The sequence below is a fragment of the Chrysochloris asiatica genome, unplaced genomic scaffold (assembly GCF_000296735.1).
Source record: "Chrysochloris asiatica unplaced genomic scaffold, ChrAsi1.0 scaffold00012, whole genome shotgun sequence".
NCBI lineage: Eukaryota > Metazoa > Chordata > Mammalia > Afrosoricida > Chrysochloridae > Chrysochloris > Chrysochloris asiatica.
In genome coordinates, this window is record NW_006408530.1 from 34364387 (window position 1) to 34372690 (window position 8304).

The window sequence follows — 8304 nt, forward strand, 5'->3', positions numbered from 1 at the left end:
GTCGGAACCGACTCGACGGCACTTAACAACAACAACATCAGAGAAAATCAATAAACTATCTCCTCAAAAAAATAAACAAGAAGAACATCATCAAGATTTAGTAAACTCAAAAATTACACAATGAAGAAAATGATGAGCAACCCATAAACAAAATGATCTCAGTATAGAAAATTATGTGGAGCAAAGAAACCTGCAGCACCATACACACACACAACAAAAATCACACAGCAAAATGACAGGAGTCAATTCAACCCTAATGATAATTACACTGAATGTTAATGGATTGAGGGCACCAGTCAATAAACAGAGAGTAGTAGAATGAATAAACAAATAGGACCCATTAATATATTGTCTACATAAGACACACTTTAGACACAAAGACAAAAATAAATTAAAAAGTAAAGGATGAAAATAAATATGTCAAGCTAACAGCAATCAAAAACTCAAGCAGGAGTGGCAATATTAATTTCTGATACAATAAGAATGATGACAAAAACCAGTACAACATATAAAAAAAAGAACATTTTATAATGATTAGAGGGTCAATTGAGCAACAAGATTGTTGTTGTTAAGTGTCACTGAGTCAATTCTGACTCAGAGTGACCCTGTATATGGCTTCCAAGAAGCAGCTGGTTGGCTTGAAACACCAACCTTGTGGTTTGTAGTCCAGTGCTTATTCTATAGTGCAATACTAGGAGTCCAAAGGATGTAAACATAATAAATTTCCCCCTAATAAAAGTGTTCCAAAATACATCAGCCAAACTAATTGACTTGAAGAGAGAAACAAAGAACTCTACAATAAAAGTAGGAGATTTTAATACAGCACTTTTGATGAAGGGTAAAACTACAAAGAAACTCAATGAAGACACAGAAGATCTTACCCACACAATCAACCAATTTGAACTCACAGAACACTCCACTCAACAATAACAAAATATACATTCTTTTTCAGTACACATGGAAAATAATGTGTATTGTGTAAAAGGTATATAAAAATGTATACTGTATAAAAGGTATATTGCGTATATTGTGTAAAATATATACAATATATTTTCTACAGAACAGCTCATTTGCTAGGTCACAAAGCAAGACTTGATAATTTCAAAACACCAAAATATATCAAAGCACCTTCTCAGATCACAATGCTAGAAAATTAGAAATCAACAGTAAGAAGATAAAGGGAAAATATCAGAGAAATCTATAAAAGAAGAAAAAAAGGTACTTGGAAATGTAAAATGTACCACCCTGCTTTAAAACTACTGGATAACAGAATAAATTAAAAAGTGAGATACAAAATTCTATTCAGGATTCAAATGAAAATGAATATACAACATACCCAAACCCTTGAGAGACAACAAAAGCAATGTTCCAATGGAAATTTGTAGCAATAAAGTCACACATTTTAAAAAAAGATCCAAAGTCAGCATTTTAACCCAACATCTCCAAAATTAGAACAAAGCAGCATAATAAAACTACAGTCACCAGAAAAAAGAAATAATAAAGATAAGAGCTGAAGTAAATGCAATTGACAACAGAAAAACAATAGAAATAATCAACACGACAAGAAGCAGGTTCTTTGAAAGTACTCATAAAATCAACAAAGCACTGGAAAATATAGCAAAGTAAAAAACAGGAGAAAACGCAAATGACATGAATAAGGAATGAAATAGGAGATGTTGCAAAACAGCCAATGGAAATTAAAAGGATAATAACAAAATACTATGAAGAACTGCATCCCAGAAAATTTGAAAACCTAGGAGAAATGGAAATTTTTCTAGAAACGTACTACTTATCTAAGGTAACATATAACAAATGAAAACTCCCAGTGAAAAAAATCTCAGGACTAGATGGCTTCACTGGTGAATTCTACCAACACTCAGAGAAGAGCTGACACCAATTCTACTCAAACTGTTCCCGAGTATAGAAAAGAATGGAAAATACCCAAATGCATTTTATGAAACAATCATAATCCTGACACCAAATCTGTCAAAACATCACCACAAAAGAAAATTCTAAACCAATATCTTTCATGAACATTGTTGTAAAAATTCTCAAGATAATCCTAGACAATAGACTATAGCAACATATTGAGAAAATAATATATCATTACCAAGTAGCATTCATACCAGGTATGTGAGGATGTTTCAATATTAACAAAATATTGTAATCCACTACATAAATAAAACAAAGCAAAAGAACCACATGATCATATCAGTTGATGCAGAAAAGATATTTGACAAAATCCAACACCTGTTCCTGATAAAAACAACAAACTAGGATTAAAAGGAAAGTCTTTCAATGTAATTAAAGACATATATTCAAACAACCAGAGTCCTGGTGTGGTGCTGTTGGCTGATGCATCAGACTGCAAAGTCATTTGAACTGTGAGGTTGGTGGTTCAAGCTCATCATCTGCTTCTGGGAAACCCTATACAGGGTCTCTATGGGTCAGAATGAACTCAATGGCACTTAACAACAACAACATTCCAACAACCAATTTTCCTCATCATAGGAAGAAACTGAAACCATTCTCTTTGTAAATGGGAACCAAACAGAGATACCTTTTATCACCACTCTTAATTCATTATTGTGCTGGAAATCCTAGAGTTATAAGGCAAGAAAAAGAATTGATGGCATCCAACTTGGCAAAGAAGTAAAACTTTCTCTCTCTATAGATGATATGATCCTATACATAGAAAGTCCCAACGAGTCAGTGAAAAGATTATTGGAACTAATTGAAGGCAGGGTTCAAAATAAACAAACAAAAATTAGTTGAATTTCTTTACACTAACAAAGAGTTTTTAAAAGGAAACCAAGAGAACAACACAATTTACACTAACCAGAGAAACAAAGACCTATACAAAGGAAACGACAAAGCACTACTAAAAGAAACCTACAAAAATGGAAGACTACACCATGCTCATGGATAGGAAGACTTAAGATTGTGAAAATGACTACCCAAAATAGTCTACAGATACAGATACGTGCAATAGAGATTCCAGCGTCTTTCTTTAAAGAGATTAAAACAAAAACAAAAGCAAAATCTAAAACTAATCACCAGCTTTAAATAGAGAGGAAAGAGACCCTAAATAAGCAAATAATTACAAAAGAAGAAGAACAAAATGAGAGACATCTCATTTTACCAATCTCAAAACCTACTACATAGCCACAGTGATTAAAATAGTCTGGTATTGGTCCAATGACACATGTACAGATCAAAGGAAAAGAAGAGAGAATCCAAAAGTAAATTCATCCACATACTGACAACTGATTTTCAGCAAAAGGTCAAAACATATTAAATGGAGCAAAGAGAGTCTCTTTGACATGTAGTGCTGGCAAAACTGGGCCTATTTCTCACACAATATACAAAACCAAACTCAAGATGGACCAAATACCTAAATGCAGAAACAAGAGCTATAAAGATCATCAATGAAAAAGCAGGGACAAACTTAGAGACCCTGGTACATGGCACAAGCACACGATTAAACGTAACTGAAAACACACAAACAGCAGAAGCCAAAATAGATGTCTGGAACCTTTTTAAAAAAATTAGAAATTTATGTGCATCAAAAGATTTCACCACAAAATCTAAAAAGAGAACCCACAGACTGGAGAAAAATACCGGTAATGACATATCAGACAAGGGACTAAACTCTAAAATTTACAGAAAACACCATGAAACAAGAAAAAGACAAATAATCCAATGTTTAAAATGGGCAGAGGACATGAGCAGACACTTCACCAAAGAAGACATTCAGGCAGCCAACAAACATGAAGAAATGCTTAAGATTCTTAGCTATCAGAGAGATGCAAACACTATCATCTCACCCCAGCATTATTAGCAAACTTTTTAAAAAACAACACAGGTTGGCAAGGATGTGGAGAAACTGGAATGCTCACACACTGCTATTGTTAAGTACTGTTAATCTGGTTCTGACTCACAGCGACCCTTTACAGACAGGTTTCCGAGGAGCAACTGGTGAGTTTGAATCGTCCACCTAGTGGTTTGCAGCCCAGTGCTTATTCTATAGCACCACACCAGGAATCCGTACACTGCTAGTGGGACTGTAAAATGGTGCAACCACTGTGGAAAATGGTATTGCATTTCCTCAAAAAGTTGGAAATAGAAATACCCAGCAATTCTTCTACTTGGTATATGTTGGTGTTGTTCTTGTTAAGTGCCATTGAGTTGGTTCCAACTCAGAGCGACCCTATATAGGGTTTCTGAGGAGCGGCTAGTGGGCTTGAACCTCCAAACTTGAGGTTCAAGCCAACTTTGTAGTTAAGTGCTTATCCTACGGTTACACACCAGGACTCCAAGAGAAATAAGAGCCATGATACAAATAGATATGTGCAAAAAACCATGTTCATTACTTCACTGTTCACAGTAGCAAATGATGAAAGCCACTTAAATGTCTATCAAAGAGAACAGTGGATAAGCAAACATCAGTTCATACAGTCTGTGGAATACTACACATTAAAGAATAATGACCAATCTGTGACACTCCTTACAACGTGGATAAACCTGGAGATTGTTATTGTTGTTGTTTAGTGCAATCAAGTCAATTCCAGCATAGGACCCTGTATAGGGTTTCTAAGGAGTGGCTAGTGGGTTTGAACCGCCAAACTTGTGGTCCAAACTGACTGCAGAATCCTGCAGCACCATACAAGGTCATAATGCTGAGTAAAATAAGTCAGTCACAAAATTACAAATACTGTATTAGATCTCTATTGTAAAAAGTGGGAGGGGGGGGGAAGGGTTTCATACTGAAGGAGACAGTTCTTTGATGGTTACCAGAAGTGGGAGGGGAAGGGTGGGTGTGTCATTTTCTGAAGGGCAGGCCTATGTCAACATTTGTGAAAGGGAAAATAATTCTAAGAATTAAAACTAAAAACAAATGAACCCTGAGGAAGGATTAGCTCTGAGCAAAAGGAGGCTCTTCCTTCCTTTGAGATAGAGGAAGATAAGACGTAATGCTCACATAGGGAACTATGCAACAAAGGGGAAGATTTGGGTGTTTACCTCAGACAAGATCAGTTTTGTTTTGAGGTAGAAGAATAGGCTGTCTGCTGAGAAACAGATAGGTCCTGAAATGGCTGACATTAGTCACTAACAGAAATAGCAAAAAACTGAGAGAAATTGCCCAGAGTTGCATTATAGGAACTGAAAATGTGCAGTTGACCTTGATGTGCCTTTTTTTTTTTTTTTGCAGTGGGTTTTTTTATACCTAAAAAAAAAAAATGTTATCATTTCCTTTCATGGAAAAGGGTTCAAATCCTGACTTCTTGTTGTTAAGCGCTGTTACATCAGTTCCTTAGGGGGCGAAAAAATATATATATATATACAGCCTCGGAAACCTGTACATGGTCGCTATGAGTCAGAACCGACTCCACGGCACACAACAACAACAAATACATACATATGTATATATATCCACCCAAAATCCCCTAACAATTAAATAAGGCTTTTCTATTCAGTTCTTTTAGATTGGTTTTCAAGGCCCTTTAGAAAGTATCTTAAGTTATATATCCAGCCTTCTTACCAGTCTTCTTGAACCTTACAGTCTAACTGTATTGTACTGTCTCTATCTGGCAGTCTTACCTTTTAAGCTTTCTCTAGGATGCCTTTTCTGAGTATTTTAGTATGTGATCTATTGTCACTTTGAACGTCTGTAGCACTTTTAGCTTTACTGTTGTTTTTTAGCGTCCTTGAGTTGTTTCAGAGCCATAGTGGCCCCGTATAGGGTTTCAGAGGAGCAACGGGTGAGCTTGAACTGCAAACCTTGCAATTCAAACTGACCTTGAGGTTGAGTGCTTATCCTATGGCGCCACACCAGGACTCCTTCATTCTATTGTTGTTGTTGTTTTTAAGTGCTGTTGAGTTGATTCCGACCCATAGTGACCCTGTATAGGGTTTCTGAGGAGCAACTGGTGAGTTTGAACAGCCGACCTTGAAGTTCAAACAACTTTGCAGTCTGGTACATTAACCCACAGTGCCTATTAGGAGACATCATATTCTATTTGTGATCATTATTAAATGTTTTTATTAGATAAAACAACAAACATTATACATATTAGATGTGTGCGTTAACATGTGGTTATACATTAACACTGTCTATTTCAATAACAGGAGCTCTGGTAGCATAGTGGTTACAAGGTAGGGATGCTAACCTCAAGGTCAGTGGTTCGAAACTACCATCTGCTCTATAGGAAAAAGATGAGGCTTTCTGCTCCTGTAAAGATTTACAGCCTCAGAAACCCTATATGGGGTGGCTAAGTCACTAAAAATATGGAATTGAAGGTAAAAAAGGAGTGTCTCTAGAAAACTGAAGGGGAAAAAAGAAATGAGTTGCAAATATTGCTAAGGGTGAGCCAAACGTTTTGCTATTTTTCTACCTATAAACGTATTGAAAACAAATGAGTGCTCAGGGAAATGACTAAACAGAAGTTCAAGAGTTCAAGTGTTTTTTAATCTTTTTCTTTTTTGCACTAGCTACAGCTATAGAAAGTGTAAAAAAAAAAAAAAGACAAAGTCAAGTATTCTAATGAAATGCGCAATGATCTGTAGTTAGAAAATCAAAGGGAAGAACACACTTAGCATTTCTCAGTCTGAAAGAACTGAAGAAAATTCTAAAGGTTTGAGTTTCAATACTGAAAGATTCTGTGGGCAAAATGTTGAACACTTAATTGTGTTCATGAAGAGCCTAAACATAGACCAAGAGGCAGTCGTTTAAATAGAACAAAAGGATACTGTGTGTTTTAAAATCAGAAAAGGTGTGTATCCTTTGTCCACAATTACTCACTCTGTATGCTGAGTAAATAGTCTGAGAAACTGGATTATGAAGAAAAGCATGGCATCTGGATTAGAGGAAGTCTCATTAACAACCTGCAATACTCAGGTAACGGTAACCAGAAAAAACTCACACAAAAAAAGCCCACACAGCAGAAGCCCAAATACTAACAAAGGTCAGGGTGGGAGTTAGGGTTAGAGTTACCAGTTGTTCCTGTGTACATTTTTATTTTGTATGTTTATCACAGGGGTTTTATCTGTGTGTGATTTTTTTTCATGTGTGCTTTTTTCCTTGAACATAATTTATTAAGTTACGTTGAATTCAACAACAAAAAAATCTTCTGATATCTTTTGGAGAATTTAACAAGTTGATCCAAAGTTCAGTTGCAAGACAAAAATAAGCTCAAATAGCCATGAAAAATAATCTAAATGGAACAATCACCTGTAAGAAAAATTTATAAAACTTTCATGTTAGTGTTGTATTGGTACAAAGATAGGAAATAGAAACATTTTTAAATAAAGCAGCAAGGTAATTAATTGTGTATTTGTTGCATTTTGTTATGATTAAGTGGACATTCCAAATTAGTGAGAGAAAACTTTAATGACAGGATTAAGCTTATCATTTTGAAAAAAAAGAGTTGAATTTATGCAGTACACCATGGAAAAAAATATTCATATGTTCCTATTAAAGTATTATAAAAGAACATAATGTCAAATGTTCTTATAAATTATATTCTTGTAATTTAAAATGTATAAAGGACAAATACTGATGTCTCTGTCTACAAAAAATTGTCAATTTTGATGTAGCACTGTAGGATAAGCATTTGACAGCTAGCTACAAGATTGGCAGTTCGAACCCATCAGCTGCTCCTTGGAAACCCTTTACTAAGTTAGAACTGACTTGATGGCACTAAAACAACAAACATTCAATGATGGACAAAGTAAAGAACCAAGAGCTAGACTGAGAGAAAATATTTGTAAAGCTTACTGAAAAGAAATTAACATTCAAAATGTCTTGATCCTTTCCATAATACAATTCTAAAACGAGAAGCAATAGGAAAATGGATAAATATGTTCCGCAGACAATCCAGAGAAAAATAATTCAAATAATCAACATATGTAGAAAATGACTAACTTCAATCATAAGAATTAAAACCATAAGGTCATGTTTATGTGTTTTTTTAACCAACCAATTTGGGAACGATTTAATGTTAATTCTATTTAGTGATGACAATTTTGTGGAAAATAAGAATTCTTACACACTTCTGGTAGTGATCCTTAAAATATTTTCAGAAGGAAATTACACTGTTTCAATCAGATTTTTTAAAACTGTGCACTCTAATTCCACTCTTACAAATCTATCACATATAGAAAAACTCACTTGGATGCAAAAGATGTATATAGAATGCTCATGGCTGGTCTATCTAGAATTAGAAAACTACAGTAATTGTCTAGCTTTCTACCCATAAATTAGCAAACAATTATTTGGGCATTCTATAGAATCATTAACCTACC